Source organism: Neomonachus schauinslandi, chromosome 10, assembly GCF_002201575.2.
Source record: "Neomonachus schauinslandi chromosome 10, ASM220157v2, whole genome shotgun sequence".
Lineage (NCBI taxonomy): Eukaryota > Metazoa > Chordata > Mammalia > Carnivora > Phocidae > Neomonachus > Neomonachus schauinslandi.
The window spans coordinates 11,995,262-12,005,593 of NC_058412.1; the positions used below are offsets into that span (position 1 = coordinate 11,995,262).

The 10,332-nt window shown below is 48.4% G+C and overlaps 1 pseudogene; it reads left to right on the top strand.

Moving 5' to 3' along the window:
• The first annotated feature begins 8,824 nt into the window (after nucleotides 1-8,824).
• LOC123326167 lies at nucleotides 8,825-8,908 on the top strand (annotated as a pseudogene).
• Nucleotides 8,909-10,332: the final 1,424 nt, after the last annotated feature.

A 10,332-nucleotide genomic window follows, 5' to 3' on the forward strand; every position in this document is an offset into this window, starting at 1 on the left:
TGGAACTTGGTCCCGACGTGACTGGTTCCTTCCTAGTTGAGCCTGATTTCCTCCTTTCTGAGATGGTGTTGATGATAGCATATGAACCCTTCAGGTTTTTGTGAAGATTGAAGAAGGTCATGACTAAAACATGGGACCTCCCCAAACTCTGAAAACCTTACTCCCTCTACCCCCTTTTTTGCCTTTCCTCCTGATTTGTTAGATCATACTCAGAGGCGGGCGTTGGCAGAGATATGCTGAGGTTCTAGTCTTCAACGAGCTCATACCTCCTGGGATGCACAGCCAAGGAAATGGATAATGAAGTGGCACCGGGTGTGTTTATTGGCTCAGAGAGGGAAGATGTGGTTCTGGCTGTTTCCGCTATCCCTCAGGGTCCGGGGGACACCTTCCCCAGCTTCGTGCATCCAGCCATCTTTATATCCATTGCTCCTCTTGCCAGGAGTGCCCTTCAGTATTGGGGGTGGGGGGAGAGGGTGTGCACAACGGAAAAGAGACACAATTGGTTCTGTTCCCTGGCCCCCTGGGAGGGGTTCTGTTCCAATGGCCTCCAAGGAGAACTCCAAGGAGATACAGGCAGCCACTGGTCTGCTCCCAGGTGACCATCTGTGAGGGAAGCACTAAGAGGAAGAACATGGCTATTGTTCAAAGATGGGGACAAGGGGCTCTGTAGGTGACAACCTGCAGCTCCAGCTCCGGAGAGACAGGTAGGCAGGAGAGTTATTACCATATGTGGGTCACTTCACAGTCAAGTTGTCAGAAGGGAAGAGGATGAAATTGAGTTTGTCTAGAGAAAGAACATTCAAATAGGGTAGGGCCATCTGAAGACTCAACCTCTCCTTTGGGTCTTCAAAAGGCCTCAGGAGTGGCTATTTGGGTGTTGGGCTGGCAGGGGTCCTCAGTGGTGGGGGCAGTGGCAGAGAATCAAAGGCCTTCCATCCACCCAACTCGAGGAGTCTTGGAGGGCAGGCATGTCAGCCCGGCAGGCCCTGTCCAGTGGATACAACTTATCAAGTGCCCCCTGTCCCCTGTCTCTCCCTTGAGCACAAAAGCCTGTTGTCTGGGTAGCTCAGAGAGTGGGCACAGACCATCCTCTCTTCTCTGTGTCATTAATGTAATCTATTTGATCTTGAGGGTGGTTTAGTTTCAGTTTCTCAAGGGAGTGGGGGGAGGGAAGAAGGCCTTTCTTCTGACTTTGAAGACTAGAAACACTTAAACGTGAGCATTAAGCCGAGAACGAAACCCATCTTGGGTCCTCTTTTCCTGGTCAGAAAAGAGCTAATCCTTAATATTCCTTGGAGAGTCACCTCTTCTTCGGAATTAAAGTGTTTTTCTTATCATTATTGCTAACAATACTACAGGTTTTTTACATTTATTTATGTACATCTTGCGTCTTTATTTATTTATTTATTTATTTATTTATTTATTTATTTTTAGAGTGGGGTAGGCACAGGGAGAGAGAGAATCTCAAGCAGACTCCTTGCTGAGTGCAGAGCCTGATTCGGGACTCGATCCCACGACCCTGAGATCATGACTTGAGCTGATATCAAGAGTCAGATGCTCAACCGACTGAGCCACCTGGGTGCCTCCATCTCGCCTCTTTTTCAAAAGGCTTTTGACATACCAGTAAAATAGGTTTACAATGAATAAAGGAATCATGACTAAGAGAAAGCAAAAATAGAGATAAGATGGTAACAAAAAAAAGGTAAGAAGACAAAATTTCCCTTCCAGAGGCCTGGGCAGTAGCTGAATGTGGGCCAGGACTCAATTCTGAGCTCCCTGGTAACCACAGTAATGAGGGAAACACTCGTATCCATGGTTCGTGGTATCAACAAGAAACAGAGCTGCCTCCATAACAACAGACTCTGGATGATGTATGAAGAAATAATATCAGGAAAATTCTCTAAAAGATCTAGATATTAGGAGATATGACCCTTTGGGAACTCTCAAATTCATGAATATCTTTAGAGCAGCATTTCCTGAATTGTGTTTTGTGAAACACTGATTCTGGGAGACATCAAGAGGTGGTTCCTCAGAATCAGATGCTGTGGCCAGATAAACATAGTTAGTGTTTACATGTATGTCCCTCTTGGAGATTTGCAATGCATCCATTCTCCTGAGGACTTAAAGGAGTCTGCCGAGAAGAAACCTGGTAAATTTGGTTTAAATAATTATTTCCCTAAGTTTTTTGGCCACAGAACCAGTATTTGGGAGAATCCCTGAACTCATGCAGCCGGACTGGTTTTCCTGGACCTTTTGTGGGAACCGGAGTCTGCAGAAGCATTTTCCACAAAGAAAGCCAGGTTCTATCTCTTTAGGAGAGTCACTGTGTACATAGGATTCCGTTGACCTTTCCCCCCTTCTGGCCCTCGTGGGCAGACTGGGTTCTTCCCTCAGCAGGAACATCTGCCACCCAGGGAGCTGAGGCCTTGTGGGGCCTTCAGAGTTAAGCATCTACAATACGAACAAAACTTTTGTGGCTGATATGGACTCTTCCTGTTGCATCATAACGTCTCTGCCAACAAATCGCAGTCTCCGTTTTACCAAAGACTCCCCAGGACCCCCGGGGTGCGGTGAGAGAAAGAAGGGCAGTGGGTGGGAGAACGCTGTCTCGCCACACTGGTGCAGCAAGATTAATACATGGTACATATCTGTGGGATCTCAGGGAAGGGGCTGAAGGCCGGCAGTTTCCGGTAGGCTTCTTGGAGGAAGTGACACTTTAACAAAGATTTAAGAGATTGGCAGGAGTTATATGAAAGGGGAGGCATGGGGTCCCATTTGGGGCCTGGCAGGAACAAATGGTCAGAATTGGCTTTGGGTGGAACAAATGGCAGGAGATGAGGCAGCTGGTGAAGAGCAGGAGACCGTGGGCCTGGCTGACAACTTTGGGTTTCCTTGTCCAGGGACCCGAGGGGAGGTATCGAGGGACCCCCAGGGGGGATGGCAGGGCTTTCCTGTTAGAAAGAGCCTCTTAGCAGTGACGCACGATGACACGGAAGGACACATAGGGACTGGGAGGCTGGGGCCAGGATCCCGAGCTACCCGCCCCGGGCGGTGGCTGCAGGAGAAAGGCAGAACTCCGGCCTCCAATCTTGCTTCTAGTGGCTTTGGGGGGTGGTGGGGGAGACAAGACAAACTCTCCGTGCTCCCTGGAGGATTGGCGCTCTCCCTGGCTGGCCGTCAGAACAAATTAAGGGCACTTGTCTCACAAGCCCCACCTGGCCGGCAGCATGGTCAGGCCAGGCCGGCAGGGGAGATGTGTCCCCAGCAGCATCTTGGACCTTGGCCAATGGCCTCAGTGCGAGAAAGGCTCTCGGTGTCCTGCCGGTTTAGTGAACAGCATACGGGAGTACGAGATCCTATGGCTACCGAAGGCCTGTGTGTGTGTCACGGTCTGAGGTTTTTCGTGCTCACCAATGTGGAAAACAGAAGCCTCGTGCCCTGTCAGAAGCACGGCTGGTTTACAGAAGCAGCCGGAGGCCGCGGGGGCAGCGGCAGGCCGCCACCCCTTGCATTTCCATTTTGCAAAGTGTGCTCATGAAGATGATCTCCTTTGATTTCTATCTTAGTGGGTCCTGGATGTTATAATAAAAATACCATAGACTGGGGGGCTTCAACAACACACATTAGTTTTTCGCAGTCCTAGACCCTGGGATACCCAAGATCAAGGTAGTGGCAGGTTCCGTGTCTGGTCATAGATGGCCCAGCTGCTGTCTTCTTAATGTGTCTGCGCAGGGCGGAAAAGAAGGGAGGGGACCTCTTTGGGGTCTCTTTTGTAGGGGCACCAATCTCATTCGTGAGGATGCCACCCTCATGACCTCATCGCCTCCCAAAGGCCCCACCTCCAAGTACCATCACATTGGGGGCACGATTTTTTCTTTTTCTTTTTTTTTTTCAGATTTTATTTATTTATTTGAGAGAAAGAGAGTGGGGGGGGGTGGGGAGGAACAGAGGGAGAGGGACAAGCAGACTTGAGGCAGGGCTCGATCTCACGACCAGGAGATCAAGACCTGAGACGAAATTAAGAGTTGGATGCTTAACCGAATGAGCCACCCCGGTGTACCTGGGGGTTAGAATTTCAACATAAGGCTTCAGAGTGGAATAAACATGTGGTCTATAGCACACTGCACTCTACCTTGGGACACTGGGATTCCCTAAATCCCTGTTAGTGTATCCTGTTATCTGGATGTTCCACCTCTGGGCCAGGTGCACCCTCTCCGTCCACTCACGGCCTCGGGTGCCCCCTTTCGCGGCACTCACACCACATTCAGATCGTTGCTCCATTGGTATTTTTCATCGCATGAAGGCAGAAGGCAGAGCCCTCCATCAGTTCACAGCTGTATCTCCAGAGCCTAGCTCCGTGCCTGGCACGTACGGGGCTTCAGCAATACTGGATGAATGAATATATGGGAAGTTTTACTTTCCCATGGCTAAACAACAACAACAACAACAACAAAAGATGCTCAAGCCTCAGGAAAGGTTGCTCCATCTGTGGGGCAGCTGGGCTGGTGGATCTCACTATGGGTGAACCCGAGCATCGGATCCACTCGTGTCGGCTGAGGACCTCTGTGGTTTCTGGAGTCTGTCCACCAGTATTAGCTTGTCAGGATTCCAGGGCGAGAAGTTATTTTGGTGAATTCTGCAGAGTCCGTTGTTGGAATTCCATGGAGATATTAACCAATGCCTGGTGATGCTTTGAGGGGGTGGGGATAGGAGGGGAATTAAAAAATGATGTATTTTGAGGAAAGTAATATGTTTGCTACAGAAATCTTACAAATGCGGATCAGCAAAAAGAATTAAAAAAATAAATGAACAAAACCATTATCGCACCACTTCGGGACCCTGGGCTACTTGGGCCTCTTCTCTGTCTCCTTGCCGTCCCTCCAGCCCTGTGGCTTCAGGGTAGCTGGAATGCTTACATAGCAGCTCAGGGCTCCAAATAGCCGTGTCCCAAGACACAGTCAGGCGGAACCTCTATTATCTCTTGTGACCCAGCCTCAGAAGTCACTCGGCCTCATTTCCACCGGATTGCATTGCTGGAGGGAGTTACAAATTTCCACTCAGGTTTGAATAGAGGGAGCATGAACCCCACCTCTTTGTGGAGGAATGTGACCATTCCACGGCAGGGAGGGTACATGGGAAGGGAGATACACTGATGTGGCCATCTTTGGGAAACATAACTTCTCGCAACTAAATCTCAGTATTTACTGTTAAAATGTTCAATGAAGCTGCAATCATTTCAATTGGGAGTGTTTTATTGTTACACTAAAGTAAAAAATTCTTGGCTAAATGATGCGTAAGGCGCGTTACATTGTACAGTGTTTCTCGGGTTTCAGAAGAATTAGAGGAAGGCACTTGGTTTGTTGCTCACAATTTCCTGGTAGAGATCATCACCCCCATTTTACAGCCATGGAAACTGAAGTCTAGAAGGGAATAAAAAAGAATTTCTGCAATGTTAGCACTGGATGTGGTTGGGAGTGGATCTAAATATTCTGCTCCAGTCCCAGAGGTCTCTCTTCTACTCCAGGTAATGCCACCTGCTGTGATTAAAATCCACCAGGGGTCACATTCCACTCCTAGAAAATTGTAACACTGACCCAGGAGGTAAGACTTCCTTTTTAATGTTTTAACTTTAGCGTGGCCTTCAGCCTTTAACTCTAGAATGGTGTGTACTGAGTAAATATTCACCCAGTGCTGGACGACCAGCGTTTTATTAGCTGAAGGAATGCTCAGCAGAAGGGGCTGGGAAAACGGTGGCCCAACATTTGAAAATGGCACCCAGTTCTTGGGTAAGCAAATCTCTGAAAGTCCTTACAGCTGTCTGGACATCTAGGGGCGTCTCTACCTCTGGATGAAAAGCATCAGGACTGATCAAACAATGATTTGCACTCTTGAGAGACTTCTAGAAGCCCCGGCTCTCATTCTTGAGCCCCGGCTCTCAATGTCCCATCACATGTGATGCGACTCCATCATTCCATATTATGTATTATGGGGTTTTCTGTACTTTTGCTACAAAAAATTTCAAAAGAACTTCTGCAATTTTGTTTTTGAAATTATTTAGCTATGGGTCACTTAATTAATTTACAGTAAGTTCTTTTTTTTTTCCTTCTCGATCTATTTGGAAATTCATGCCAAGTGAGAAAATACAACCTACACACTGTTTACTAATATAATGAAACGTTCACAAGTGATAAATTTAACAATTAATAAAGTGGCATATGACATAACGTTATTTCTTTTTGACAATTAATTAAACATTTATCTACTTTGATTTTGCTGTTTTTGTTTTGTGTTTTAGAAACAATAGTTCTTTTTTCTCAGCTTTCAAATATTTTTGTGGAATCCTAAAAAGCTCATAAGCCAGATCCTGTAGCTATGAAGACTGACAAATAAGATGGCTGAGGCTAGTGCTTTTCCAATGGAAAGAGCCCCCTCAGAGTCCCCGTGGTTGTGTCTTCAAAGCTGAAGTCATGAAGAGGAATCATCCCTCATTGTGAGCTGTCCTTTGGGTCGAGTGTGCGATCTCCCCCTTCTCTAAATGCTGTTGTTGGCAGGAAACTCTGCCACTCAGTCAATGGAACAAGCTGGTCCAGGAAGATGACCAAATAATTCAGGAGGCTCTGAGTGCTCCATCATGGTCCAATTCTGATCATCGGTTCAGATAGATCTGAAATACCAGTGGGCCAGACAGTGTGATTGTTGGAAAACTCTTGCAGAGAAGTAAATGGACCAGAGAAGTGGACTTGTTTAAGTCCAGTTGTGGAAGGGAGCCGGGGTAGAGAAGGCCACTCACGTCGTTAAAAAGCTCGAGGTGTGGCAGAGGCTCTGATGAATTTCACTGGGCAAATCCAACATCTTGTCAAGGGGAGCATCAACTCCCCTTTACAGACTGGACCCCTGGGGCTCGGATAGGCCAGAGACAAGGACCCAGTCCTCCTGCCTGATTCCGAAGCTCTGCTCTGTCTTCCTGCCATTGGGACAGAGAGAAGTGCTTACGATTTTTAGAGGAAATGAGCAGCATGTTTTGAGGTTTGTGCTTGGAATACCAGGAGGCTTAAGGGGATTGCAGGAGCAGTGTCTTTTAGGATTGTCCGTTTGCAGAGGCCACAATCCTCTAACAAACACTCAGAATGAAAGAACTGGAGACAGGTAAATTAAGGGCTCAGAAAGAGGCAATCAAGCCTTTGTCTAGAGTCGTGGAGCCAAGAACCCAGTTGGTTAACACATGCTCATGGAGCACCTACTCTGTGCAGAAGGTCCTGAGGGATGATAACCTCTTGGTCTTGGGCCCTCTGTTGGAGATAGACACAGAGGAAGATAGAAAGAGCTCTGGCCCACTGAGTCAGAAGCTCAGAATTTGCAAACTTCTCTTCTACTCCCTGGCTGTGTGGCCTTAGACAAATGAATGGACCTCTCTGAGCTTCAGTTAACATTTTGTAAGAGGGAGATGATAATTCTTGATGAACCCACCTCTCAGGCCTGTCATGTTCCCGAGGATCGTTGGTAAGCTACTGTGTGAGGTCAACCACTGTCCTCTTTATGACTCTCCCTAGAGCAGACCCATTCTGTGGGCAGGAGGTACGCTCTTCTCTGTCCTCAGCACAGGGCCTGGCCCAGGGTAGGCAGGTACTTTGTGGGTCCGGGATGAGTAAAGCTGTAAGTCTCTTACATCTCAGCTGAAATAGCCTTTTCTTTTTTATTTATTTATTTATTTATTTATTTATTTTTTAAATTTAATTTTTTTATTCTTATGTTAATCCCCATACATTACATCATTAGTTTTAGATGAAGTGTTCCATGATTCATTGTGCATAACACTCAGTGCTCCATGCAGAATGTGTCCTCCTCAACACCCACCACCAGGCTAACCCATCCTCCCACCCCCCTCCCCTCTAGAACCCTCAGTTTGTTTTTCAGGGTCCATCGTCTCTCATGGTTCGTCTCTCCCTCCGATTTCCCCCCTTCATTCTTCCCCTCCTGCTATCTTCTTCTTTTTTTTTTCTTAACATATATTGCATTATTTGTTTCAGAGGTACAGATCTGAGATTCAACAGTCTTGCACAATTCACAGCGCTCACCAAAGCACATACCCTCCCCAATGTTCATCACCCAGCCACCCCATCCCTCCCACCCCACCCCCCACTCCAGCAACCCTCAGTTTGTTTCCTGAGAGTAAGAATTCCTCATATCAGTGAGGTCATATGATACATGTCTTTCTCTGTTTGACTTATGAAATAGCCTTTTCTAAAGCACGTGGACCTTAACTGGAGTCTTCCTGCTCTCTTGATACTTTAAATAATAAAGACAGTTTTTTTCGGGGCACCTGAGTGGCTCAGTTGGTTAAGCATCTGCCTTCAGCTCAGGTCCTGATCCTAGGGTCCTTGGATCCAGCCCCACTCAGGGCTCCCTGCTCAGGGGGAACTCAGTTTGCTTCTCCCTCTCCACACCCCCCTGCACCCCCCCACACTCTTGCTCTATCTCAAATAAATAAATAAAATCTTTTTAAAAAAAGACCATTTCTTTTCAAGGATCTGAACTCTTAGTGCACTGATGGGAGTCTCTTTATCCATCCACAAGACTCTTCATTAAAGTCAACTTTTTGCCAAACAACTTTATGGCTTTTTCTGTAATAGCTACCTGAATCCCACAGCCCTCACCCTGGGAAGGGGGTTTCTCCTTTTTTGCAGCTCAACTTTCACAAGTAATACTCTCTTCTGATCCATACCCTGATTAGGCGAGGATCCTCTGTAACTCCTGGAATCGCAGCATCCCAGACTGTGGGCTCCAGAAGGGCCCTCAGGGTTCTGTCTTCCTACTCCCCTATTGTAGCTTTGTGCAGTGACAGTATCGTAGCCAATGAGGTTTATCCAAGGCGCGATTATTGCTAATTGAAACCTACTCCCCTGTTGTAGAGGAGGGTCTGCGGCAGAACGGGAAGGGACTTGCTCAAGGTCATGGAACAGAGCCAGTCTTGGAGTTGCGTCTCTTCCCCTTAACTCAATGGAAATGGTTCCTGTACAAATGAAAATGACTCTGGACAAAGCCAATGGTCCTCTCTGGAGACCTTGGGTCTCCGAGCTGCGCCCTGAGGGAGCTTCATCATCTGACGGCTTCCCAGCTCCATCAAGACTGGTACAGCACTCTGCGCAGACCCTCCAGAGAGGGATGCGCACTGTGCGTGTATTCTCGGTCCAGCTCGAGGTCAGGGCAGCTGGTGGCTGGAGTGGCCTGCCCTGGTGTGCAGTGCGGTATGTGTGGAGGGACTTTCCTTCTCCCCAGGCATAGACTCACAGGGCTGTGGGAGGGGACGGGTGTCCTGGAGGTCGGGGCTGAGCACAGTGGTGGATTGATGGCCACAAGAGCAGTCCCGAATGGCCCGGGCTGCACCTTGTTCTGGAACGTGGAGGGGTTATTGGCTGCAATCACAGATTTGTCAAATTCCCAGCTGGCGTCTCTGAGCGGGGAGTGGAAAGGCCTGTGACTTCCTTCCTCCTTCACGAAAACAGGCCTGCAGAATGAGGTCCTTGCTCTGTAATTATATGTAGGCAGGAAACAAATAGCTAAGACCTGTCTCTAAGTGAGGAAGGAAGGAAAACATCCAGGGCTCTGGGGATCCTTTATCTTCTGCTCTTGAGGCACTGGAATAATAAGACCTGCTATCTACTTTTAAATCTTTGCCAACCCTGGTGAAGACGGCATCATTAGCCTTCGTCCACAGATAAAGGATAGTGAGTTACCCATGGCTGCAGTGCTAGGAGACGGTGTCACGGAGCTGGGACTGAATGACACTTCTGCCTGACGGCGGTCCCAGCCCATTTCTCTCCCTCGGCTTTATGTGGCCCAGGCACTTTCTCTGATTAGCCCAGGGTGGCTGTTGTAACTTGCACAGGATGCCCGACCATGGAGGCCGCAGTCCAGGGGATGCTTCCTTGTGTGTGGGCCTCGATTCTGCATCTGCCCAGGAGAAGGGCACCTGCTCCTCGGCACAAGGGCTCTGTCGGCTCAGACGCCCATGCCCACGGGGTCGCATCCTTTTCTAGTTCACACAAAGGGACTGAATCGGCCGGGGATGGCCTTATGTTAGCGGTGGTCACTGTCACTTCTCTGGGCCTCAGTCTTTCCTCTTGAGAAGCGGGAATCTGACCCCATCTGCTGCAGGCTCCAGGGGAGCAGGACCCTCTCTGCCAGGCCATGCACAGAGCAAGGGTGAGGCTGCTGGCTGCACTCTTGGTATAGTTGTAACCTGGCAGGGGGCAGGCGATGCATCTCTTGAATTCTTATCTCCCTGGGGGGCTCATGGTGTTTCCTACGGGTCATTCCGATTCCTGGGTTGGG